The sequence below is a fragment of the Eptesicus fuscus genome, chromosome 19, assembly GCF_027574615.1.
Source record: "Eptesicus fuscus isolate TK198812 chromosome 19, DD_ASM_mEF_20220401, whole genome shotgun sequence".
NCBI lineage: Eukaryota > Metazoa > Chordata > Mammalia > Chiroptera > Vespertilionidae > Eptesicus > Eptesicus fuscus.
The window spans coordinates 3517637-3542500 of NC_072491.1; the positions used below are offsets into that span (position 1 = coordinate 3517637).

The 24864-nt window shown below is 59.7% G+C and overlaps 1 protein-coding gene across 2 annotated transcripts in view; it reads left to right on the forward strand.

The window, feature by feature from the left end:
- Positions 1-7435: 7435 nt before the first annotated feature.
- Positions 7436-24864, forward strand: part of ST3GAL1 (ST3 beta-galactoside alpha-2,3-sialyltransferase 1) — a 53894-nt gene continuing 36465 nt past the window's right edge. The window contains exons 1-2 of one of the 2 annotated variants that reach the window (XM_054708603.1): positions 7436-7715; positions 24575-24728. The gene's annotated coding sequence lies outside the window, so the exon portion shown is untranslated. The remainder of the gene's footprint in view (positions 7716-24574; positions 24729-24864) is intronic. The other variant, XM_054708605.1, reaches the window with a different exon arrangement.

The window sequence follows — 24864 nt, forward strand, 5'->3', positions numbered from 1 at the left end:
GAGCCCCAGTCAGGGCACATGCCCGGGCTGTAGGCTTGATCCCATTAGGGGCCGTGCAGGAGGCAGCTGATGGATGTTTCTCTCCCTCTCCCCTCCTCTCTCTCTCAAATCAATAAAAACAAACAAACCTGAAAACCCCACCATTAAAATAAAAGAGCGGGGAAAGATGTCTGCAGGTTTAGTCTCAAGGAAAGGTAATCCAGTAAACTACGAAAATACGGAGAAATTAACAACAACAACAAATATAGGGCCTCTTTTTTGATTCTCAACCACAAGCTGGGTGTGATCTTTATTTTCCTAAAACATGGACCACACATCCCAAACGTAGATATTTAAGCTTGGTTTCAACTGGTATAAAAATAACCTGCTCTCCTTTTAGGGGGTGAGGGTGGGGGTGGGGGGGCCAATTCAAAATGTGGAGGCCACCGCCATTGGGCACGTAGATTAGAGGAGAGGGAATCACAGGCTTCCTTCGCCAGAGAGATGCCGCTGGCTTCACGGAGCCCTGACACTTGGCAACTCCCAAAGCGTGTAATTTTCCATTCTCATTTATAAAACATTTTCAGGAATGTTGACGCGTATCGTGCACTTAAGAAAGATGCTTAAATTAATAATGGCCGTCGTTTATTTAATGCTTACTAAGGATCTGGCACCGAGTGATTTTTTAACATATAATCTTTCTCCTTCAAATGAGTCTGAGAGGCAGGTACCGTGGGCCCATTCTGCAGATGAAACGTGGAAGACTCAAGGTGTCAATCATCTGATCTGACAGCTGAGCCAGCACCCACCCAGGTGGGAGAGTCCAGAGCCCTGCCCCCCCACCCCACCCCCGTGCAGGCTGCCTGCTCCTGCAGGCAGGGCTGTGGCTCGGCCCTCTCTGTTCCTTCCCTCCATTTCCCAGGCCCCGAGGCTGGTTTTTAAATATCCTACCACCATATCGACACAGAACAGTGCCGATCCCTGAAGATTCAGCCCCACAATTGCCTTTCAACAACGAAGCGGTGAGCCTGGGGGGTCTCGGACAGATTTCACGTGCGGTAATTGCGTCCTGCCTGTTTTGACTTACTCAGAAGTAAAACCTTTGGAAAGGAAAATCACGGAACAGAAGGTTTCCGGCTGCAAGGACCCTTACAGGTCACCTGAGCCGGCGGTTCCCATGCCCGGAACAGCTGGCCCCAATGACAGACCCCCGCCGCCACGTAGGCCAGCTCCGTGGGCCCCCTCGCTCGTCCCTTCTTGTGTCTCTCTCTCGAAGGACCTCTCACGGTGATCACTGAGCATTGATTTTGTAATATCTCCAGGATCCGGCGCAGGGCCCAGCGGAGAGCCGGCACTCGATGACGGTCGGCTAAGTGGATGAACACCCGTGGGCGCCCACTGTGAACCCCAGGGCCCATCACGCCCAGTTTAAAGACACGGCTCTAACGCAACCTCCTCATGGTACACAGACGAGAACATGGGTGTCAAAAGAAGAAGAAAACTGTCAGGTGGCAGGTGGGGCCCAGCAGCAGAGCCAGGACGGGGAGCCAGGACCTCAGATGGAAAAGACCACCCGCGGCTCCACGGGGCCACGTGGCTGAGGGCTGAGGGCCGCTGTCCACCCCGCGCCTGTCGCTCGTGACAGCAGGAAGCCGTCTTACAGGTGGACCCCTGGACCCCGCCGCAGGGCCCCCGCCCTCGTGGGAGTGGCTCCGGGAGCCTGGGCACCCAACAGGCCTCCTGCCGTCACCCCGTGGCGCTGAGGGGTTCCCGTGTGGCTCCAGGAGGAACCCGAGGCTCAGCCACGGCGCTCGTCCTCCGATTTGGGGCCGGACTCCGAAACCGCTGACCCGGGAGCTTATCTACAGAGAGTCATGTTCTGGAATGAATTATTCATCCCATAAGCATTTCCTGGCAGGCGCCGCGTCCTCGGGGCTCCGTCCCGGTCCCCTTTGTTTTCCACGGCATCCCCACGTGGACGGCAGGTGGTCGCCCCCGCCCCGTCACCCGTGGCTCTCCCGCGTCGCCCCGGTCCCGAGAGATGCGACTGCGTGTGGCCGTGTAACACCCGTGCCGGGGCGTTAGGCAGCCACGGCCTCTGTGGGTGCAGCAGCCCAGGCCCGCGGAAGGCTCTGCTGCCGCCGACGTGAAGGACGTGGCAACGTGTGATTTACCCAGAGCTTCGGGGCCGAGCCGATGCCACTCCCGGGCACTCCTCGGAAGAAGACCAAAGCACTCGTTTGAACAGACGGACGTGCCCCTTAGCGGCGTTATGGACAACAGCCAGGACACGGACGCAGCCAGGTGTCCATCAGTGGATGAGGGGGTGAGGATGGGGTGCGCGTACACAGTGGAATTCTACCCGGCCATAAAAAGCATAAAACCCTGCCATCGCGACAGCCTGCAGGCGCCGAGAGGGCACTATGCTAAGTGAGGTAAGTCAGGCAGAGAAAGACAAATACCGTGGGCAATCTAAAAAAAACCCACACCCACAAATGAATAAACCAAACCAAACCAAACCGGACCATCGCTAGAGAGGACAGGGGATGGCTGCCACGGGGAAACGGGGTGCGGGGTGGGGTTGGAAGAGCCCTTTCCGGCTCAGGTGCAGTTGGGAATAAAGAGAAGGGCCCCAGGGCTTCCTCGTAAAAAAACCCCAAGTATGTCTCTCTCTCTCTCTCTCATGGGCCCCGGTGGAGGTCAAATCTACTCCTTCCGGAGCCACATTCGGGCCAAGGCCGCAGGGAGGTCACGACCCACCCGCCGACCCGCTGGCTCCCAGGCTGTTGGTGCTGATGTGGGAGGAGTGCAGCGTGTCTGGTGCTGCCGACTCAAACGCCCCCAAGATTCTCAGGGTTGGAAGGGGCCCCCAAGACTCTCAGGGTTGGAAGGGGCCCCGGGGTGACGTCCTACATCCTCTGTGATGAGAAATCCCCGTGTGGCTCCCTTTCCTCTCAAGGCGGCCCGTGCTGCCTGGGCAGCCCATCGCCGCTGGTTGTTGGTCCAGGACCCGGGAGGCCTGCCCATCAGAGTCCTGGTCTAGAAAAGCTAAAACCCACAGTGGATGAGCAGGGGGCCGGGTGTGAAGCTGAAGGGATTGCCAATGTGTGGAGGGGGTGGGGACACAGACTCCCCATCTTAACAGAGAAAACCTATGGGCAGGGAGACAGCTGAGGGCCAAGCCAGACCCGGCTGTCCCCCTCCCCACTTCCAGCTCAGTCTGCACAGTCCCGCGTTCCCTCTCTTTATTTAAGGAAAGCTGGGCCCGTTCCTCACGCCCCAAAGGCCCCGAGGAAAACACTGTCCAAAACGCCAGCGCCACGTGCCAGCCGCTCCGAGCTCACCTCTGATGGGCCAGGCGAGGCGGCCTTGGCTTCTCTGCGCCATCACCCAGGTGGCACCAGACCCATCAGGGTCTTTCTGCCCCGAGGTGCCAAGGCGGGGTGGGGGCTGGGACCCATTTCCTTAACCATCCTCACCCCGAGCCTGGCTGCTGCTCTGACAACATGGGGAGGGGAAGGGGGGGGGACGCTGAGTCAATGTCGGGGCTCCCCCGGGGGACTCTGTGTGCAGACACCCCGAGGGATGACTAATACCAGTTGTCCTCAGGCAGTGCCTGCCGGGAGACTTGCGGGGGGGCGAGGGGAGGAGTGCGCACCCACACATCCCTGACGCACACCCCATGACCTGGGCTCCTGCACGCAGCGCAGGCTGCCAGATGTGGCTGCTCCAGGAGAAGCGGGGCAGGGAGAGGCGCTCTCCCTGAGACACACACCCTGACCGCAGGGAGGTGGGGGAGAGAGCCCCCCCCCCCCCGCCACTTCTGGGGAACGCTGCGCCTGAGGGCCGGCGCTTGACATGGAGCCAGCCATGACTTATGCGTGTGTCACCGCGGAGTCACACCATCTCAGGATGCTTTCCAGTTCACTGTGGAGTCACCCAGGGGAACCGCCGGGAGCCCCGGGCTGAAGTGGGAGCTGCCTGGTCCTTAGCTTCAAAGAGGAGCAGCTGGCCCTGACCGGTATGGCTCAGTGGGTAGAGCGTCGGTCTGCGGACTGAAGGGTCCCAGGTTCGATTCCGGTCAAGGGCATGTAGCTTGGTTGTGGGCACATCCCCAGTGGGGGGTGTGCAGGAGGCAGCTGATCGATGTCTCTCTCTCATCGATGTTTCTAACTCTCTATCCCTCTCCCTTCCTCTCTGTAAAAAAAATCAATAAAAATATATTAAAAAAAAAAAAAAAAAAGCGAAGCAGCTGGTTGATCTGAGCGGCCCCGTCTGACCCTCCGCAGGCGCTGCCAGGAGTCGTGTGTGACTACAGCATCTCCTAGTTCCCCAGCTGCCCAGCTGCTTCCCTGGGTGTGATACTGTTTGATCCTTGCCATCCACGTCACTCCTTTATGAATCCATCCGGAACGTTTTATGGAGCACCTACCATGTGGCAGGCGTGAGACGGAGGCAAAGCTTGACCCATCCCCTGTCCACAAAGCTGTCACACCAGAAGGCAAAGCCACCAGCTATATGACCACGCACACCCACCAACAGGGCGCGGCGGGCAGCGGTCCCTGAGGGCGGCAGGAGGAGGCGGGTGTATTCCGAGGATGACTCGGAGCTGAGGACGCCACGCGGCTGACAGCGCCCCAGGAGCCCGGGGTCCCGGTGCTGATCTGAGAGGCCCCCCCCCTGGCGCCCGGCGGCTGGGAGATGCGGCCTGGGCCAGAGCAGCAGCGGATGCCCCTGATAAACGCCCCTGCTCCCCTCCTCCCACACAAGGACGCATTCCTGGGATGCCAACTGCAGGAACACCCTGCCGCACATCTCAGAAAGGGCAAAGCCCGCAAAATGCTTCTAGGGAGGTCCAAGGCCCACCCGGCCCCCAAGAACCAAACTAGAAACCATCAGGGTCATTAAACACCCCACGCTTTTCTCTCACCCTCGCCGAGGGCAGCACCCTGGGCCCGGTCCCAAGCCCCCAGGGAACGTGGCAGGACTCCTGGCATAACTCAGAGACTCACATGCTTTTTGTCTTATTCTGTTCTGTCTCCCTCGCCCCCGACTCTTGTTCTCCCTGCCTCCTTTAAAAGCCATCTCTCTTCCACCTCGCTCTCCTCTGAGCACCTCTCCTTTTCTCCCCCAAGGCCCAGACATGTCCCCCAGCACCTCATCTCCAGGATTGGGGGTCTCTGGCCCTGGAGAAGTGCATCGTGGGCACAGCTCACTTTTCCTGAGCACTTACTACACGCTAGGTCGTGTTACGGGTCTGACACGTATGAATTCGCTTAATCACCACAACCCCCTTCCGCGATGGACAGTTAGCAGGCCCATGTCCGCAGATGAGGAAAGTCCCGCAGAGCTGGGGAAGCTGAGGGATTCTGCACCCACCCTAGCCCACGTCCGGTGAGTGACAGCGCAGTATTTGAACAAAGCAGTCTGTATAGCCGGAGGGGAAGGGGGTTGGGGGGTTCTGTGAAAAACGTGGAGGGTTTAAGAAGTAAAAATGGGTAGTTACAAAACAGTCATGGGGCTGTAAATATCACAGGGAATATCCTATATCAGTGGTCGGCAAACTCATTAGTCAACAGAGCCAAATATCAACAGGACAACGATTGAAATTTCTTTGGAGAGCCAAATTTTTAAACTTAAACTTCTTCTAACGCCACTTCATCAAAATAGACTCTCCCAGGCCGTGGTATTTTGTGGAAGAGCCACACTCAAGGGGCCAAAGAGCCGCATGTGGCTCACGAGCCACAATTTGCCGACCACAGCCCTATATAATAAAGAGGTAATATGCAAACTGACCCTCATGCCCTCGCATCACAAGATGGCCATGCCCCACGTTGTCACAAGATTAGAGAGGGTGCAGGCTGGGCTGAGGGACAAACCCCCCCCCCCCAGTGCACAAATTTTGTGCACCGGGCCTCTAGTCATCAATAATATTGTAATTATGGTGTCGTGGTTATTAGACTTATCAGGGGATCACTTTATAACTTACATAAATGTCTATCTTCTATGCTGTACACCTGGAACTAATATGATATTGAGTGCCAACTGTAACTGAAAATATATATAAATATAAAAAATTTTCAGTTTCAAGAAAAACAGAAAGAAAGAAGCTCTCAGCTTTTCACCATTTAGTATGATGTTCGCTGCGAGCTTCTGTGTATGGCCTTTATTATGACTAGTTAGGCATGTTTGCTCTCACCCTACTCTTCCGAAAGTTCTTATCGTACCTGGATATTGGGCTCTATCAAACGCTTTTTCTTCACCTATTGACATGGTCACATGATTTTGATCCTTCATTGTGTTTATGTGGAGTATAACATTAATTAAGTTGGGACTGTTGAGCCAACTTGATCGTGGATAAAGAAAGACAAGGAGTCTGACCCAGCGCCCGGGGCGGCCTGAAGGCCTCCACTGGCACCTGGGGGTGAAGAATGGTCTCCGCCTGACCTCTCCGCCGGAAGAATTCACTGACCCCGAGGCCAAGCGGCACCTCTGTCCTCTAGCATTTCTCAGAAAAGTTGCGAAAGAGGTGGAGTCCAGTGAGGGGACAGGACCTGCACAACCAGAATGCTTTTAATGCCTCTTCAACCCGTGTCCAGCCCTTCGCCTCCCACATGGGCATCCGGCCATGGAGCCAGCCAGCCTTCTCCGGCTTCCCCACCTCCCTGGACAGGAGGGAGGGCACACAGTCCTCACACCTGCCCCAAAGGGTCTGGCCCTGGGAGCCCCAGGCACCTTGGGGCCAGCCACTGCTTGCGGTCCCCCTGCCCTGGACCACGCGGAAGGCCAAATCTGAGAGGAAGGGAGAGGGCAGGCCTGGGAGCCGGGCCGTGGACCAGCTGGGGTGGCCCTGAACTGGGCCCAGCTGGGCCTCACCAGCGCCCCAGCCCAGCCTCGCTCCTCCCCTTCCCCTCTCTCAGTCCCACCTCGAGTCGCCCACTTCCTAGAGCAAGTCGGCGACTCTGCACAGTCGCCAGCAGGGGGACCGGCCCCTTGTAGCTACCGTGCACCCCACTGGGGCTCTTCGGGGCACCGCACGTCCTCGCGGTGGGCGCCCGCAGCCTCCACCCCGGGCTTGACCCCGCGAGGCGCCCCCTCGGGGCCACCGGGACGCCCTGCCCTCGCCTTGCCATCCACCGGCGGCGGCCTAAGCGCGAGGGGTCGCGGAGCTGCGCCCTCTCGGAGCGGCGCCTCGGTCCCCGCGCCGCCTCCAGCGCCTCCCGGGCCCGGCCTCGGCCCAGCCGGCGGCGGTCCACGTGGCTGCGGAGCCCTACATTGGGCTGCAGGGAGCCCCGAGAGAGGGGGAAGCCTAGCCGAGCGCGGGGAGGCGGGGGGCGCGGGGAGGGGCCGCGCGGGCGCGGGGGCGGGCGCTGGGCGGAGGAAGGGGAGGGCCCCGCAGCCCCGGCGCCCGCCCCGCGCTGCCGCCCAGGCTCCCGGTCGCGGCCGCCCGGCCTGCCCCTCCCGCTCCACCCGGGGGAAGGTGTTCCCGAGACCGCTCCCAGCCTCTCCCCGCCTCCAGGCCCCAGCCTCCGCCGGCGGAGCTCCACTATGCCAGACAGTTTCGACACTTTGCGGAGACAAAGACCAGAGGCAGGAGGAAGAGGAGGGAGAGGAGGGAGCGGAGCGGAGAGCCCAGGAACGGGCGATGTGAGCGGGGACAGGGGCGCGTGTCCGGGACGCCCTCCGAAGCCCCGGTGCCCCGAAGCCGCGGGAGTTCCTGCGCGTCCCCAGCCGCGGTGAGTGCGCGCGCCGGGCCGGCCGCCGCCGGGGCGCGGGGCTGCGGCCGCGGAGTTGGGGCTCGGGCAGTTCCGCGTGTGTTCCCCGGGGCGATCGCCCCGACCCGGGGGCAGAAGTGGTGGGGAGGGGCCTCGGAGGGTGTGACCGTGGAAGTGGGATCGAAGACCCCAGGCGCCGGGGAGAAGACCCACGTAGGGCCACCGTGCCCGCGCCCCGGCGCCACCGGGACCTTGGGGATCGGGTCGCGGGGTCGGGGAGGAGGCTGGGGCGGGGGATCTCCAGCGTTCTCCTGGGAGAGCGAGCGGGGAGCTTATGCCAGGTCCCGGGCAGCGGTCCCTGGGGTGCCCCCCGTGACACTGCACGGGGAGCCGGGCTGGAATCTCCCCTCTGCGGCTGCGGGAGGACCGAGCGGCCGGCGGGGCGCGCGGGTGGGAGGACTCCCCGCCAGCCGAGGGCTCTTGCCCGGGCGCTTTCCGGTCGAGCTGGGGTCGCGGAGGCCGGCGGTCGCGGGACGGTCTCCGGATCCAGCCTCCCCCCGCCCCCCCAAGCCGCTGCGAGCAGGCGCAGATCCGGGAGGCGGCCCCGGCCCTCGTGGAGGGGGACGCGGGCGGCCCGCGTTTCTGGGGGTACGGTGGAGAAGTTGGCGTCAGGGGCCGGGCAGCTGGACGTGGCGCGGGGGGGGGGGGGGGGCGCAGTGAGGGACTGGGGTGGGCGAAGCCGAGCTTGGCAGGGGTGGCGCTGGTGCAACTGGAAACTCCGAGCCCGCCCTCGCCCCGTTAGGCGCCGCAGCGGCCGCGAAATCATCGGACAAAAGTTAACAACTTGTCGGAGTCTCCGGGGCGAGCCGCGCGGGGCCGGGGCAGCTCCTTGGCAGAGCCCCAGGGGGCGGGGAACCCTGACACCGGGGCAGGTCGCCCGGATGGGGTTTCAGTTAGATTCCGAACTGGGACGGTGGCGCAACTTTCGGCTCCTTTTACTCGGCGTGAGTGCCTGTGAGCTTGACCTTGAGAGAGGAAACGCGGCCAACCCCGAGGTGGGGGTTGAGACTGCGCCGGGCTTGGCACCGGTCTCCCCCAGCCAGCGGGCCGCAGCCTAACGCCGGGGCCTGGTCTCTGGGAAGGGTGGGTGGATGGGTCGCCTCGGTTCTGTTTCTTGTCTGGAGCCCTTGGGGCTCTCCTCCTTCCTGCCAGAGAGCCCCTGCCAGGAGCCACCACGCGGCAGGCAGGCTTGGTGGGGGGCGCTCTGCCCGGGACACGTGGGCCCAGAAGTGCAAGAGCGGCCGTGGCTGGGGCCGGGGGGAGTCGCTGCTTCCCCCTGGCTCTGTGTGTCCAGCCGAGGGGGAGACGGCGTTGACCCTGAGGGCAGTGACCTCTTCCCCAGGTCTCCGCATCAGACACCCCTCTGGCTTCCACCTCCGGGGACCCCTCGCCCTTTCGGTCTCACTCTCCTTGTCTGTAGGCGCCAAAGGGCACCAGGTGTCTGACGGGACCCGGGTTCAGCATCCTCGGTGCTGGAGATCTGGCTAGGAGAGGATTCAGAGCGAAGACGCCACCTCGAAGAGCACTTACTTAGGGAATCGCAGAGGTGGCAGTCATCTGGGAAGAAATGGGCGGAGGATAGAGGCTCCAGTGGCCAAAGCAGGGCCCTAGGAGTTTGGGAGTGAGGAGCGGGATGGTCATGTGCCTGGGGGTGTGGGGGGACGGGAAGGGACAGGGGCCCGGAGGAGGCAGCGCTCCAGGAGCCGAGTCCTCGGTCCTGAGGGCTGTAAGGATGGAGGTTTTTAGGAGCGGTCGTAGGCAAACTGCGGCTCGCGAGCCACATGCGGCTCTTTGGCCCCTTGAGTGTGGCTCTTCCACAGAATACCACGGCCCGGGCGAGTCTATTTTGAAGAAGTGGCGTTAGAAGAAGTTTACGTTTAAAAAATGCGGCTCTCCAAAGAAATTTCAGCCGTTGTCCTGTGGCTATTGGGCTCTGTGGCCTGATGAGTTTGCCGACCCCTGCAGGGGGCGATCTGCAGTTTCCCAGGTGTGGCCTTTCAGGGTCTGGGTCCCCACTGATTGACCTGGGCGCTGCAGGGCAGGTTCCTTATCCCCTGCCGCTGGTCCTGACGTCAGCCCTGGGGTCACTGGTCTGGCCTGGCTGCTGGTCTGGGCCTGGAGCTGAAATACTTCCGAGGCCTAGCTGTTATCTCTCGCGCATGACCAGCAACATGCTAGGGGGGAAAGGTCACCCTGGGGGCCAGGTTTCACCCTACCATCGTCCTTCGCTAGGCACCTGGTGGCGGGGGGGGGATGCTTTCTGTCCTGGTGGCCCGATGGCACCTGGCCCATCGGCCCTGCCCTGCTCCTGTGTGCCTAACTGCCGACCACGCTTTCGGGCCGCCGTGCCCATGGACCTGTGCCGTGATGGTTCCCCCAGGGACACAGCGAGCGCCCGCCCTCGCTCTGCTGCCGTGTGCCGCGCTGGGGGGCTGGTTCTCTCCCGCAGGGGAGACGAGATAAACCAGGGTCGTCACCAACCCGCATGGCACGTAGTAGGCGCAAAGGCTGTTCCCAAGGCCTCTGCGTGGGGAGGCGCTGGCGGGGGCCTGGGCACCCCTGCCCCCGCCCTCTTTGAACTGCCGGGCACACATGAATCTCCCTGGGCAAGCCCTTTCGGCTTCGCACGTGCCGTGAGCACCTACTACATGTTGGGCTCTCAGCCGGGCCATTCCTAGAAGCTGCTGGCAGAACCTCGGGGTTGGTTTTCTTTCCCCAGAGCTGCAGGAGAGAGCCCAGAGGTTCCGAAAGACAAGGTGCACTGCCCCCTGCTGGCTGCTGTGGGAACTGGCGCTGGGCTGTGAGGTGGAGAAGGGGTGGCAGCAGCAGGGTGCCTGGGGGTCATCCAGGGGACTCCCGTCACCTTCTCTCCCTGCCCCCAGACACCATGCACGGCCCCGCTATTTTCTGAAGCCCCTGCTTGGCTAAAACAACGGACCCTCGTTCACCATTCCCTGCCCCCTGCCTCTGCCCAGACCTGGGTGTAAAGTTCGGGGCTCACCTCGCCTCCCATTCTCTCCGTCTCTCTGACTTTGGGCTTGAGACTTGTTAACATAAAACAACAACAACAACAACAACAACAAAACAAAAACAAACATTGAAATCTGTAAAGAATTTTTGTGAGTTTATTTGGGTCAAACTGTCGACATATGCCGGGAAGCAGAACCTCAATGAATGGAGATAATGCTCCGGAGAATGGCGGGCTACATCTGTCTTTATACATTGCCATCAAAGGAAAGGGGCGTAGGTGGGTTACATGAAATCCATTGGTGACGGATTAAGGAGGTGGGATAAAGCAAAGCGGTGGGAAACCCCTGGGATTGGATAAAAAGTAAAATGATGGACACATCCTTAGGTGGGTGCAGGAACGATGAACATGATAATGAAGGAATTTGTGGCCTCTGTCCTGGCGCCCAGCACATTTGGTTGTGCCCCAGGGGCTCCAGAAAAAGGGAAGTTACAAGTTACCCAGACATTTCAAGGGTATGTTATCATAGATGCAAAAAGACAGATAGGCTCAGTTAAAGGTTGACCTTGTCAGTGAAGATACCGGCCTAGAATGTAACTGCCCCCATAACTGGGTTTAGTTCAAGTTTAATTTCAGACCATCCTTTGTGGCTACTTTAGGTCTCTGAGTTTGCAAGACCGCCATGCAGGCCTCCCCTGAGCTTGTCAGGTCAGCATGTGGCCCCTTTCATCCACAGACTTAATGTCTCAGTTTCCATATCTGTAAGATGGGATCCTTGCTACTTCCTCACAGATGCATGTTATGTGTAACTGTGTGAGTGTGTGTGTGCATATCTATAATAATAAAAGCATAATATGCTAATTAGACCAGATGTCCTTCCGGACGACCTTCCAGATGAAGCCGGGGCTGCGAGGGAAGCCCAGGTCCCGGGTGCTGGAGGGAAGCCAGCCGGTGCCGGCAGCAGGGGGAAGGAAGGCCTACTCTTGCACGAATTCCGTGCACCAGGCCTCTAGTCTGTGCATATGGAGGAAAGGAATGCTGTCATGCAGCTTTTGGTTGAATAAATAAATGACAGGATGAGTAAGGGTCCTCTTCCCTGGCCTTTGAACCATCTCACAAGCCTGAAACAGCTGTGCTGGCCTCCTGCTAGACCCGCATTTGCTGTCCAGGTTTTACCATGTGAGGGTGGCGGGGGAAGGGTCCAAGGCCAGGGCCTGGGCGAGCAGCATCTGCCCCCTCACTGCTGGCAGCCTCGGCACCCCGGAGCACTGGCTGAGAGGACAGGAAGGCGCCAGAGATGGCTTCGGGTTCCTAGGGGCTGTGGGTCCTGCTCCGAGCAGCTCTGCACCAGCGGGGGACGCTCACTTCCCAGCAGCCTCCTTGCTGACTGACCTCAGGGCTGTGTCCCCCCTTCGAGGCACAGGGTGGGGACTCTCCTGGCTAGACTCCTCAGCACGCCTCCTGAAGTTGGGGCTCCATAGAGTTGGCTGGTGGGAACTTTTGGTCCCCTAGGGAGGGTGGGGTGGCAGTGAGGGGTCCTGGAGCCTAGGGGTGTGGGGGGCTTTGTGCCAGGTAGGTCTCTATCTCTGCTCTCCACCAAGCAGCCCCCCCACTCCCCCAGGGGCCTCTCTGAGTCGCCTGGTCAGTAAATCTCGCTTGAGCCCTTTGCTGGTGGCAGCTGTGGAAGTAAAGGAGTTCTGTTTGGACCGGCTTTTGCCTTGTGAGTTCTAACTCTGACCCTCTCCCCAGGCCCCTCCCACGCTGTAAAGGCGCCGGGAAAGCGGGAAATAAAATTCACTGGTCATCCTGACCTTACGCTTCCCAGCGAGTCCCGCTGCATGTATGTACACGCGTGGGGCAGGCCAGCGGAAGAGCCGAGGCCCGGGCACTGGGTGCACAGAACCCGAGGATCCGAGCGCGCTCTCCCGCTCTGATCTGAGCACAGGCCCCAGCCTTGGGCCCCAGCGAGCCCCGAGGCTCTATTCCCGGGGCCAGGACTTTGAACTCGGCACCCCAGCTGTTCCAGGCTCTGGGTCTCAGGCTCACGCTGCCCAGCGAGAGGCTTGGAGTTCTGCGGAAGTCGCCCCGGGGCAGTAACGCCTTCCTTTGTGAAGACAGCCTCGGCCCCATTCGCTTTTGCCGCCAGCTCCATCCTCGGGACCCTCGGGGATCCCTGGCATCACAGGCAGCCGAGGCCCCTGTGCCCACCCGCGGCCCCTGTGCCCACCCGCCTCCCCTCCCACGCCCCGAGCACCCGGCTTCGTCATCCCCCCGCAGTCCTCAGCCTGGATATTGCGAGATAGAATCCTGGCCGAAACCTGCCATCGGAGGTGACGTTTGTGGGGACTCCCGAAGGATACCGAAGGCCCAGAGGAACCCGGGCCCCATCACTCCCTCCCCAGAGGAGGCTGAGGGAGGGATGGGCGAGGGGAGCCAGGAGAGCCGGTCGAAGCCCCTGGAAGAGATACACAGCCCCTCCTCAGCCTGGCAGGGAGGGGCCAGGAGGATAAACTGCCACCTTGCTCTGTCCTGCCTGCCCCCAGGATCCCTGTGCCACCAAGAGCTGAGCCCACGGGGCGGGGGGGGGGGGGCCACAGAGGCCGGAGAGGTGCTCCCTGCCCAGGGCCACGCAGCTGGAGACTCACGCTCACCCCTGTGTGCGCTGCCGCCCTTCGTGAGGGTGAGATATTACTAAGATGCTGCATTTTCTTCATGAAACGCAGAATAGCCGAGGTTCAAAGCTTATCACTCAGGGCCCGGGATGGACTTGCTTGCCTCTTGTGCATCTTGGTTCCTCGTCTGTCACGGAGAGGATGCGGTTGATGTGAAAAACAAGCCAGAGCCCCGGGCACGTGTCCGTGTCCGTTCCCGAGAGCGTTGGAGGGCCGGCGTGGCCGCCTCGCCTGTTCACTACTCAAACGGGACGATTTGGATATTTTTATGTTAAAAGTTTTTTCCTTCCCAAAACCATCTGAGAATGTTGGAACCATTCCTTCTGACTGTGTGTGTGTGTCTGTGTGTACCTTTTTCTCCTCTCAAACACATAAGAGCTTTCTAGCCAGGTCTGATTCTGGAGCCGTGGCGAGCATGTAAAATACAAGTTAAAGCTCACCTACAGCAATGCTGGGGAGCTGAGAAAAAAAAAAAAAAAGAACATGAGTTCCAAATTGTTTGGCAGAATTAAGAGAGGACTTTGGGAAGGTTCATGTTTGGTGGATAAGGAAATACTTTCTCTGAATTTCCCCAGATGCCTGTAAGAAAATCCAGCCCAACTAGATATCATTGTACTAGATTTTGCTACAAGGAAAAAAAAAAAGAAAGAAAGAAAGAAATCCATTTGGATCCACATTGAACGAGCAGCCGGAACTGACTAAAATCCCCCTTCATGCATATTTACTTAGCCAAGGGCTCTTGAGAAAAACCGACCAGAAAAAACGGAACCAAAGCAAACCTGGCTGCTTCCCTCGCCGACAGGGTGGACCGGCTCCAAGAGAGCGTGTCACGCTCAGAGAGCCTGAAACAACTCCGCAGGAGAGACGAAAATCCATCTAATTTAGGGCATTTACCTTTGCAGAAATGAAAGGCTCGGTGGCAAGAAAAGAGGAAACACGCACACACACACACACACACACACACACACCCCTCTTTTCTGGAAGACTCCACCGGAGCCCGGAATAAACGCCCTGCCATGGCTTGGCCAGGCTGTGCAGACCTGCTGTCTCTCCCTCCCCGCCGCGGACCCTTGTGGTAAGGACCGCAGAGACCCCCCCGGGGTCTGCGAGCTCAGACACCTCTGGAACGGGGACCTCTGCGTTCCCACGCAGCCCTTGGCGGCCGCAGCCTGACCCTCTTCGGCCCTCAGGTCAGTTCTTTTCCTGCGACCTGGGAGGAGGCTCCTGCTGGTGGTGCAGGTGAAGGGACGCAGCCAAGGTCACCCCTCCTCTCTCTCCACCCGGATCTTCCGTGCGCCGCAGTCCCTCAACTCTCCTTTCTCCGAATCCCATTGTGCAGACGTGAAAACGGAGACGCCGAGCTAAGCCGCTGGCCCAAGGTCACCAAACTGCAGAGTGGCAGAGCCACGCGATTCCGAACGGCGCCTTTTGTGCCCGAAGCCTGAGACCTCAGGCCCCACGCTGTGTAGCTCCCAGGATCATCCTGTGTCTAGATCTGAGGAGTGGGGAGTGGGGGGGAGCCTGAAGGGCGGGGCAGCCCCCCTCAGAGTTGCAAATGTGAAACAGCACAGTGGGCCTCTGCCCCAAGCCAGCCCAGCCCAGGACGTGCGCCAGCCCGTCCAATGGGCACAGCAGGTGGACCCACGTTCTGGACCAGCCCCTGGGGAAGGAGGTCCTGATGCCTCTACACACACTGTTTCCCAACTGCTCTACCAGCAGCCGCATCCCCAGGGCTCCGCGTCCCCCCACTCACCATCGGGGCCCAGGTGGGTGGGTTTATTTCCCCGCCATAACCTGCTGGGTTTTTAGATGCCCACGTCCCGCCTTGCATGGCTGATGGCAAGCGCTGATTTCTTGGCGTCTATGGAGTGGGGACGGCCCCAAGGTGCCCGGGGGTTCGGGCAGGGCCGGGAGTCTGCCAGGGGGTCGGTCGGAGGCAGCACCCTGCGCAGCAAGGTGGTCATGGGACACGAACATCCCACCCAGCTCCCCAGACGGTGCCCCTGGGCACCTGCCCCGAGAAGAAGGACCAGGGAGTTGCCGTCGCAACATTGGGGGGTCCCTTTCAACAAGGAACATCTTCTCCACCGAGAGGGAGATTTGTTGTTCTTCTCGCTCCCGGAAAACGCTGTTAATCCTACCACCTGGCGGGGAGTCGGATGACTCAAGACCATTGTTGGGGAGACGTATTAGCTGCCACGAGCAAGAACGCCTTTGCGGGGCGTATTCCGGGCGGTGTCGAAAGCACCGTCTTCACATTAGACTTCAGGCGCTGGGCAGAGAAAAGGAAATTACAGCGAACGGAGCCGGTGAGAAGGCAGCGAGGTGGCACGCTCCCACCTCATAGAAATGTCAAAGGAAAACCACGCCTCTCTCAGTGGTTTGGAGAATCGGTTCCAAGACAAGGCCTCCCGTTACTGTGCGGGCTCCGCCGATGGCAGGGAGCGGAGGGAGCAGAGCCAGCGTGCTCCGTGTTCTGCAGGACGGGACCCGGTAAACTGACACACGTGCGTGTGATGACCAGCATCCAAACGGGCAGGAGAGAGGGGCTGGCCCCGGGGGCAGCTTTGACTATGGGAACACTTCTGCAGGGCCGGGGACCGGGGGAGAGACCGTTCTCCGACCCCGAGCCACGGTGTCGTCCCTAAGCGGTCCCCATTCCTGGAGGGGGCGGGAGGGAGGTGTGTGAGAGTCGATTGAATAACAAACCACCGAGGTTGCACACTCCAGAGAGCGAGAGACAAGAAGGAATTGGGCAGCCCTCGTGTGTGCAAGGAGGCTCAGCAGTAACCTTGTCCAACCTCCGCTACGCGAAGGCTTCGGTGGTTCATCTCCGAGTCGCTCATCGATTCACTCCATAGAAGCACTGGCTCTGCTGCTTCCTGGCTGTGTGACCTGGAGGGAGTGACTCAACCTCTCTGTGCCTCCATTTCCTCGGAGCAAGTTGCAGTTGGTTTTTGTGGATTCTGGCATCTCTGTGTCCTTTTTTTTTTTTTTTTTAATCTCTCCTGAGCCCTGGCTGGTTTGGCTCAGTGGATAGAGTGTCGGCCTGCGGACTGAAGGGTCCCGGATTCCATTCCGGTCAAGGGCACATGCCCAGGTTTTGGGCTCCATCCCCAGTGGGGGGCGTGCGCAAGGCAGCCGATCCATGGTTCTCTCTCGTCGTCATTGGTGTTTCTCCCTCTCCCTCTCCCTTCCTCTCTGAAACCAATACAAATATATTAAATAAATAAAAGTCTCTGCTGAGTTTCTGCCCGGGAAATACCACGTATGGGTCCTTCTGCACCCGTTTATTAACCTCCTAAAGGCTCTAGGACGTCATGGTTAGAGGTGTTCGGACAGGTAAGCGCACCGAGGCTCATTGAAGTTGGCCCCTTGACCTAAGGTCCCCCAGGTTGGGAGAGGCCGAGTTGGGGGGGCTGTGGCGCACCCCCTCCCTCCACGTCCCCACGTGCCCCTCTGACACACCCACAAGGCGGAGGTTTCTGGTCTCCCCGCCTGCGTTAACCGGACCCCTGCCCACCTCCCTCCCACTTCCTCCCTTTGTTCTGAGACCAGAGGAGAGGCCAGAGGAACGAAGGCCCCCTGCCGAGCCATGTGTCAGGGGGCTATCAATAGGGCCGGGGTCACGATCACCAGGACAGACTGCAGGACACCAGCCGCCCCTCTGGGCCAAGCTTTCCGTGGTTTCTTCCACCCTCCCTCCCCTCCTCCCTCCCCTTCCTTCCCTTCCCCCCTTCTTTCTTTCCTCTGATCTTTCTTCAAAAGCGCAGTTACGCCTCCCTAACGAGGCTGCGGTGGCCTAGAAAACAAACACATTTCACAATCCCTCCCGAATCCCAGAGAGGAGCCCAGTTCTGGGTGGACACGGAGAACAGTGCTCTCAGGCCCCAGGAGCCCGCTCAGCACCAGCATTCCCTCCTCCCTCCTCGGGGAGCAAACCCAGCCTGGCCAGCAGGGAGGCCGGCCCCGGGGCGCCTCCTGTCAGGGGGCTGGGGGCTGGGGGCCCGTGGGGGCCAGAGCCAGAGCCAGAGGGAGAGCAGGGGATCCGGGGAGCTGTGGGGTCTGGGGCACAAGCCTGCCCCTCCTCCCAGGTGGGAGAAGGAGCTAAATGACGCGGGAGAGGGTGGGGGACACCCCGGGCCCAGCTGGGGGCTGGACAGGACCTGCTCACAGCAGCTGAGGGTGGGAGAGCCGGTGCCCGGGGATGGATCCCCTGGAGGAGCCCGCAGACCCAGCCGCGTATGTGACAGAGGAAGGAGTCAGAGGAAAAGGTCGGGGCCCCCCTCAGTGGGTCCTACGTGACCTGCGTTCTTTCAGTAATAAGGCGCGATCACGGGTTTTTCCTGGGAGAGGGAAGAGACTGAGGGAGACCCACGTTTTAGGAAAACCCGCCGGCCGCCATCCATCGGCAGGCAGCCCCGGTGGGAACGGTGGGGCGTCCCGTCGGGAGTCTTGGCTCCAGTGTAAGAACTGGTGGCTTCGTCTCTCCGGGGTTGTGGGACGGGTTATATTTGGGGACCGAGAAGCTAGAGATTGGAAGCCAGTTGGAGATGTCCATCCTGGGCCCTGGGGAGCCATGGCTGACCACAGGGAGCCCAGTCACGGAGGCCCACGCCGCCCCTCCCACCAGGAACCTGTGGGACTGAGGTGGGCAGGACCGCCTTTAGAGCCCGGCCCGTCCGGGTGGCGACGAGAAAACCTGGGTTCGCCATGGCCCTGGCTTCGCCGATTTCTAACTGTGTGGCCTTGGGCAAGTGACGCTATCTTTAGAGCCTCGGTCTCCACATCTGTGAAATGGCCGTGGGACGGCCAGCCTCCAGGGCCTGCTGTGAAGGGGGAATGAAATGGTGCACCCGGAAAGCGGAGCAGGGCGCAGGCCTCATGGTCCGCGCTGTCCCGTGGTGGCTGTTGTTAATAATAATACCGCCCCTCGCCAAGCAGCCAGGCCTCAGCAGTGAGCACCCGTTCTCGGGGCCCCGGCGTGCTGACCGCTTCCCGAGAGGGAGGACGGCTTGTGCCGCCTGACAACACCCACTTCCTGCCCAGGCTCCGCTCCGGTTCACGTTCCGCCCCGGCGGGGCGGGCTTCCTCAGCCCGGGCCCCAAGGCCGGAGGCACGGCCTCCCCGGGGAGGGGACCACCCCGGCGGCTCCACGCTGCTTCCTTTCGCCCTCGGCGCCCGCGTTCCCCATTCCCTGCGGCGGTCAGGAGCCTGGCACCCCGGCCACGCCAGACTTTTCCATCCGCTCCTGCCCTGCCCTGTCCCCCTTCTGGTCCCGGTCCCCTTGGCAGACGGGTCGGGCCAGGCCGTCTCCGTCTTGACCTCATTCTCCACCCTCGCTGTGTTCTGGACAGGAGCTGGGGCTCCGAGACCACCCACCGGCTCATTTCCCATCTCCCTCGGGGTCCGGGGAGGCCTGGTTCCTTGCTTGTGTTCCCTCCCCACACGGGGCTGCTGGAGGGGGGCGGGGGCCCAAGCCCAGGAGTGAACTGCTGTCCCCACCGGGCAGGGCACAGGCTGGCCCAGGGCGGGGAGGGCTGGGACGTGCGGATGTTACCCCCGCCCGGCAGCGGAGCCCACCCCTCGGGCTCCCCTCTGCACGGTGACCTTGAGCGAGTTCCCTAATCTCTCCGAGCCTCCCTTCACGCACCTGCAAAACGATGCAGATGGTCACACACCCCCCACAGGCCCGCGGTGCGGATCAGCCGGAGTTTTGAGTACAAACAGCTAGAAACGGCGTCTGCTCCTACTTCGTGCCACTTCTGGCTTTGCCCGATGATGATAACTGAAGTGACCCCGTGTTGTTTTTCTATTCACTTCGTTCTCAGTACGGCCTCGCCGAGCACTGAAGCAGCTACGGCTTCTGTTTTACCGGCGAGTCCACGGACACTCAGAAAGGCTGTCCCCGCACTCACACAGCCAGACCTGGCCGGCCCCCTGGTCGGCAAGGCCCGCAGCGGCCACGCAGCGGCCACGCAGTTTGGGAACCTGACTTGCCCGCAGGCCTCGGAGGAGAGATGCCTGTAATTTAAAGTGCAGCCGTGCGATTCAGCTGCACAGTTATTCAGATGATCCGTTTTCGCTCGGAGGGAAAAGGCGGGGATTTATGAAGCAGCCTGGCTGGCGCGAGGGCGAGCTTTATTGCTGGACCCTGCTCCATCCCCGGAATACACGAGGCCGGAGAAGGAGCTCCCTCGTGAGAGGGACTGCGTTGTATTGCAGGGCAGAAGCGGGCGTACATTGCACGAGGGGCTGGGCATGGCGGGGGCTCGGACAGGGGCAGAGAAGGAGTAACTGCGGATGCGGAACAGGAGACGGGAGAGAGGCCTGGTGTTTTTGTGTGTGTGTTGTTTTTTTTTTACTGGAATTTGTCCTCGTCTTCTGTGCACCAGCTGGGCAGTTTCCTTGCCTCCGAGTCTCCGGGTTGGAGTGCGGGTTGGAGCACTGAGCCAGGGGCCACGCCCTGGAGCCCGCCAGCTGTGCGCCCCCTGAGCCCGCCTCGCTGGGCCTCGGTTTCCCCTGGGTGACCTTGGAGAGTCACGGGACCTTTCTGGGCCTCCCTGGAAGTGGGGTTTATGTCTGACTCGTCTTCCTTGCAGGGCTGTGTGTGTAAACACGCTTCATCTGTTTCGAAGAGTTTAGTTCTGATTGGAAGTCCTTGTGGAAGGGTCGGGAAAGGGGGGAGGGAGGGATACTAAACCCGGGACGTGGCAGGGCGTGGCAGGGCGTGGGCCTTTGGGATAAAGCAGAGGGCGAGGAGAGCCTAAGACTGCTCCTGGGACCAGCAGGTGAGGTCGTGGGACAGTGACCTTCCCTGTGAGGGGAGCTGAGAGACTGAGGCCGGGATGGGGGCGCACTTGAGGAGTACACCCTATCTTTAAGAGTCCCAGGGTTTTAAGTTTGCCAGTTGGGGTGATGCAATTGCCAACTATTTTAAATACACACACACACACACACATTATATATATACATATATATATGTATGTATGTATTTAAAATATTATTTGTATTGATTTCAGAGAGCAAGGGAGAGGGAAAGAGAGATAGAAACACCAATGAGGAGAGAGAATCACTGATTGGCTGCCTCCTGCACACCCCACAGTGGGGATCAAGCCAGCAACCCGGGCCTGTGCCCTGACCGTGTGTCGAACCATGACCTCCTGGATCATAGGTCGATGCACAACCCCTCAGCTACGCCGGCTGGGTGCCAACTCTATTTCTAAAAGCCAGGAAGACTAATGGCAGAATTGCTCCTGGTGTATGTTTTGCTCCAAGGCGAGTCTGAGGCTCTAACCAAAGGTCACAGGTGGCCCCCGGTACCAGGCTGTGGACTCTCCGTTGCGAGGGAGCGGGGCTCTGTGTATAATTTAACTGACAGGTTTCCCCCTGAGGCCTTATGGTGCGTATTGGGCTTTCCTGTTATCGTGGTTATCAGCAATGATCAGTTATCATAATCAGTAAGATGTGGCGTCTGGAGCACTCCACTCCGCTACAGGCTCCAGCTAGTGGGAAATCAGCCACAGCCTAGTGATACTCAGAGTTATCTGCTTCATTCATTCATTCAGGCACTCATTTGTCATTGTCTCCCCTCCCCTTATGGGGTTTCGGGTGGGGAAATCTAGTGATAAGTAGCATACTGCTCCCCTCTGCCCACATCTAAGGCAATCAGTCTAGTAAGAGTAATAGATAAAAGGAGTGAGGGGATGTCTGACACCTAGTAAATTCTTGGGAAATGAAAGAATGAAGGAATAGAAGGAATGAAGGAATAGAAGGAAGGAATGTAGAAGGAGTAGAAGAAGAATGAAGGAAGTGAGATAAGGAAATGAATAAAGGAAGTTGCACATACCCCAGGTGGCCAGGTCCCTAACCTGGTGAAGCGTGGAAGGCGGGTCTCAGAGAAATCCTCCTGCAGGGGTGACACCTGGATCCTTTTTTTAAAAAATATATTTTTATTGATTTCAGGGAGGAAGGGAGAGGGTGAGAGAGAGAGAAACATCGATGATGAGAGAGAGTCATCGATCGGCCATGTCCTGCACGCCCCCTGCTGGGAATTGAGCCCACAACCCGGGCATGTGCCCTTGACCGGAATCGAACCTGGGACCCTTCAGTCCGCAGGCCAACGCTCTATCCACTGAGCCAAACTGGCCAGGGCTGACACATAGATTCTTTTGTTGCGTTGAGCCCAGACCCGCAGGACCGAGCCGAGCCCCTCAGAGGTGAGCCCCAGTGTGTGGGAACCCCTTTCACGTCCCGCGTGGTTCAGGGTTGCGGTTCAGGGTTCGGGTTCTGGAGAAGGCCGCACACAAATGAAAGAGGCTAGAAAAGTATTAATTTGGGAATATGGGGGGCCAGGCGGGAGCCCACCTCTAGGGGGAGGACTACGCCTTGCCTTGGCCTTGCCATCCCTTTTATTCAGGTTTGGGACACACCCATCGCCCTTAGGCAGGCAGTTCCAGGAACAGGCAGATTATCTCATCAGCAAGGATTTACACGATTATTTGGTGGGGAAGTTGCCTCAGTTACCATTGTCTCAGATAGGAAGTGGTTGGCTCTGACCTTTCAGAGCTTCAAGGTTGGCCAGCCTTTGGGGTTCCTTGTCCACACCTCTCTATTAGTGGGACGATGATCAGTTTCCGGCACCAGTGTCTAAGGGCCAGCCCGGGGCCGAGGGGCGGGACCCAGGCCCCAGCCTTGTGCTCCTTAAGGGAAGTTTTACTTCACTTGGTTCCATGTAGGAGAGAGGTGGGCTCCCCTCTCAGAGCTGAGCCTCGCCCCGAATTGCCGAGGTGGCCCCCAAAAGCCAAGCTGCCGCCCAAGAGCGGAGCCTGCGGCCTCTCCTTTGGGGAACAGTCATGGACTCCCCCTGTGGCAGGAGGTGCGCGGGGTGGTGGGTTGTGGTGAGGGGGACACACTCCTGCCCCCATGGGACGGATGCTCTCCGGGAACACGGGGGATCCCGGGAGCGTGCAGGGCCATGCCTCGCCTTGTCGGAGTGGTCAGCGGAGCTGTCCCTGGGGAGCGCCACGGGTGCTGGAATCACAGACTGAGCAGAAGGCACCGGGGCCAGGGGACGGGGTGAGCCTGTGAGGGGAAGGGGGGGTCTGGGTGACCGTTTATGAGGAGCCTCTGGCTGCTGCTCGGAGCCGGGGCTGGCGTGGGAGGAGGCAGCAATGGCAAGCCAGGTTAGTGAGCCCCCACCTTCATTCTTCTTTCAAACAGCAGGGGCGAAAAGTGACCCCCCCCCCCCAGCTCTCCTTCCCCGGACACGCAGCCCTAACTGCTCTGTCCCCGCCCCCTGCTGGGTGTATCTTCTATGTAAACACCCGCCCCCACCAGCGAGCCCTAAATAGAATCTGTTTATAGTGAGCACCAGTTGCCTTGAGACAAATCTGGGCTCAGTCTGTAGCCAAGTCCTGTTGGTTTCACTTCTAAAATAGCTCCGAGTCTCTCACTCCCCCGGTTTGCCCGCAGCCCAGCCTGCGTTCCGGTCCTCATCAGCTCTGGACCATCGCCCACACGGGCTGACCTATCTAACATGCCAGCACCGTGCAGGTAACTTGGGGGTTGTATCAGCTAGCTTCCTCTGCGTAACAAAGAGCCCCGGACCTTGGTGCCTTCAACAACAAACCTTTGAGTCTGTGGGCTGACTGGGCATTTCTTCATTTCCTTTAGACCACCTTGGGGGCTCGGCTGGGGTGCCTGGGGCCTCTGTCTGTGTAATTCCTCACCCTCCGGGGGCGGGGGGCGGGGCTAGCTCAGGTGTGTTAATGTGACCGAAGCGTGGTTCGTGCCCAGCGGCGAGACAGAGGAAGTTCTGAGCTTGAGCACTTTTTAAGCCTTTATTCGGGTCACATTCGTTATTGGCCCAGAGTCAAGGGATGGAGATATCAACTCCGCTGCAAAGGGGTGGGAGTGGGAGGTGTGGGGAGCACGTCGGGGCCTTACCACCATCTCCCATCCCCGTGGCTAAGATGAGGACTTGGGCCCGGATGAGCAAAGGGGTGTCCCGTTGTGGCGGGTCCTGGACCCCTGACGGCCTTTGTCATGCTGGGCAGGTTGACTCGCCTGAGCTCTCCCGGCCGGCCGCAGCTGCCCGTTCGTCGCCGGGAATGTTCAGTGTGACCGTGGCTGGTTTCCTGAGGGATCGGAGGGGAGAGCCGGGGGCCGCACACGTCTCAGCGTTCGGGCCGCAGTCAGAGCTCAGCTGGGGGTCGGTTCTTACCCCGGAGACCGGCTTCCGAAGCCGTTTCCCGTCTGACCTCAGCGGGATGGGTGCTAACCCGGATCTCACACTTTTTCACATCTTCTTTTCTTTCTTGGACATTTTAAATATATTTTTTATTGATTCCAGAGAGGAATGGAGAGGGAGAGGGAGATAGAAGCATCAATGATGAGAGAGCATCACTGATCGGCTGCCTCCCGCACGCCCCACCCTGGGGATCGAGCCCACAACCTGGGCATGTGCCCTGACCAGGAATCGAACCGTGACCTCCCGGTTCATAGGTCGACGCTCAACCACGGAGCCACGCCAGCTGGGCTTTCACACCCTCCTTTCTCCTCGCTCCGTGGAGACACTTTCCCAGCCTTTCCTTTTTGCCAAACGGCATCTCACTGCTACTCTGATGGAGAAGCAGGGTGGAGTATTAACTCCTGTTCAGATTCCGCTTTGACCAAGGCGGTGTTTTTTTCTTCAGTTCTTCCTCATGGCACTCCCAGCCCTGTGACCCAGTGGCCCCCCCAGTCTACTTGCCTCTTTTCTTTTTTTTATTAGTTTCAGAGAGAGGAAGGGAGAAGCATTGATCGGCTGCCTCCTGCACGCCCCACACGGGGGATCGAGCCCACAACCCGGGCATGTGCCCCGACCAGCCATCAAACCGTGGCCTCCAGGTTCATGAGTTGATGCTCAACCACTGAGCCACACCAGCCGCTCCTTGTCTGTTTCCTTCCCCTGGCTGAGCCCTCTGAGGGCCTCGGTTATGATTCACTCCCCGTCCTGCCTGTGGCCCTGGGTCTGTGCGTGGGACGAAGTAGGTGTTTACTTAAGAAATGTCCTGAGGTCTGAAGTGCTGGGCCGGCGGGGAAGTGGGGGAATGCCTGTTTTCCTTGACTCACCTTCAAAAGGCTGTGGGTGCACGGAACGTCCGGGCTCACTTGCACTTTCCCTTCTCTCCGTCCAGCGGGTCCCATCTTCAGACTCAGCATTTCTGACCTGGAAATGCCAACAGGACTCATCGGCGTCGCCAGGGGCGGTGGTGGCCGGACGCTCTGAGCCTCGTGGCCAGGACCGTTCCATTGGAAGACCCGAGATGGACAGTCCCTCCGCCGACTGAGGTACGTGTCAACATTAGAGACGGTCAGACCTGCAGAGAATTCTTGTGAGTTGATTTGGGCCAAACTGTGAGGACTCTTGCCCAGAAGCAAAACCTCCCCGGATTGCACGCATGCTCGGGAGAACGGCAGTTCTGCA